This window comes from Sceloporus undulatus, chromosome 5, assembly GCF_019175285.1.
Source record: "Sceloporus undulatus isolate JIND9_A2432 ecotype Alabama chromosome 5, SceUnd_v1.1, whole genome shotgun sequence".
Classification (NCBI taxonomy): Eukaryota; Metazoa; Chordata; class Lepidosauria; order Squamata; family Phrynosomatidae; genus Sceloporus; species Sceloporus undulatus.
Genome location: NC_056526.1, coordinates 33,643,952 through 33,646,064, shown reverse-complemented (window position 1 = coordinate 33,646,064; position 2,113 = coordinate 33,643,952).

The following is a 2,113-nucleotide window of genomic DNA, read 5'->3' as shown; positions in this document are numbered from 1 at the left end:
AATAATAATAATAATAATAATAATAATAATAATAATAATAATAATAATAATAGATTTTTTTCTAGACTGCCCTATCACGGAGAATCCAGGCAAGTTACAACAGTAAAATAGATTGGGGACCAGTACTGGGCCATGGACCACAACTTTGAGTAGTACTAGTGTATATTACAGTTGGGCAACAGTGGAAGGTCAAGAAGATGCACCCTCTCCATTTTCTATAAGCTGGCAGACATTATGAACAACATCAGCTCCCCCCTTCCCCCTGCAAAAAACCCCCAAAGGATCTAAGTTTTATTCCCAAATTATGAGAATAGCTTCAAAAGCATGGAAAGCTCCTTTAAAATCTGAATAAAAACCCAGACCAGATTTAACACTTCACTGGCATGAAAGTAGAGTTGCCAGAATATAAAAGTAGAATAGGTCTCCTTTAATGGTTGCATGGAAGGGGCTAGATCATGCATGACCATCTGTCTTCCATACAACCATTTAAGATACAGGAGCCCTATAACAGATTTTCACCTGGCAACCTTACATGGAAGCAGCCAGCTGCTGCTGGGACCATTGAGAAGGCCCTCTGATTCAGAGAACACTTAACGTTCTTACCAATCAATAGCTGAAAGATGAGATTCTTTTGGGCAAGCCTTGAGAATATATGTGTATTTGTGTACTTCGAATGCAGAAGTGTTACCACTATTTCTCCTTTTTTAAGGCACCTCTGCCTTTGAAAGCTTCACAACAGGAAACTATTGGAGAGATGAAGGGAGAAGTGTGAATGCCAGGTGTGAGCATGCATGCACACCCAAATTCTTTGATTTCTCCCATCAGTGTTCCTTTAAACCTCTTCAACATTTCAAAAGCTCTTTTGCCCAAAGTGGAGTCAGAACCCTCCAAATTAGTCATGCATTTCCCAGCAATTTCTTTCATCCCTACCTAACCCCCCCCCCCCCCAAAAAAATACTCTATGTGCTGAATTTCTGCCTGTCATTCAGCAATGTAAGGCAGGACCTTCAGATACAAGGTATATTTCTTTCATGGAACATAAAGGAGAGACTATGGCAAAGGATAAGAGAGTGTGGGCGAATGAGTGATAGAATGTGCATATATGTTTTCTTCAGGTTTACTATGCTTCTCTAAGTGCTGGCATATGGCTTTCCTTCACCCCCACACCTTGAACTTTTCTATACATGCGGTTGCTAAGCTACACAGACTGGCTTCAATTCAGAGTCCTCCTGTGTGTGATTCTGGGCATCATTCTCCAGAGGGGGCTTTAGGAAACAGGAAGGAAGGGAAAGAAAAGGTCCATGCAGAGAAAGAGGGAGAAAAAGGTTTGAAGCAATGAGACACGATTAGAAGGGAATACGCAATCAAAAGTCTTGCAGTTTCAAGGCCACTTCCAAATGTCACTTTTTCCAACAGCCACAGTAATTGTGAGATTGTTTACCTGTAAACATTTATCGGTTTCTATTCATTAAAGATCATATTAGCAGAGCTTAGGTGAATAATTTTCAGAAAGTAGTGGCCTATATCCTTTTAGTTAGTCCTACCTAAACCCACAGAATCGTTTTTTTAGATCCTGGAAGGGAGAAGCGGGATATAAATAAATAAATAAATAAATAAATATTATTATTGTTGTTGTTGTTGTTATTATTTAACTGTGAGTCAATCAGCACACAGACTGAGCTCATTGTTTCAATAAATCTAATCTGGTCTAGTAAAAGTAAGATTTAGGCTAAGACTTTATAATTACAGTTCCAAGCACTTTCCCCCAAATTAGCTGGATACCATTATATTGACAGGGTTTACTTTCTCATTTCTCAAAGTTGTTCAGGGTTTTGTTTTGTTTTAACCTGAATGTTGCACCGTAAGACACAGCATAAGCCAGTACCCGAATTGTGCGATATTTGTGATTTTTTAAATACACTCATCCCTCCACACTCATTGGGGTTAGGAGCACAGGATCCCTGTGAATGTGGAAAACTGCAAATAACAAAAACACTATGTTTTTACCTGAGAGAACACCTAGTTCCTCCAATGCAACTCTGTGGTTAACATCTGCCAGACATTAACCATAGAATTGCACTGGAGGAGCTACAAATGCCTAGTGGAGTTCTCT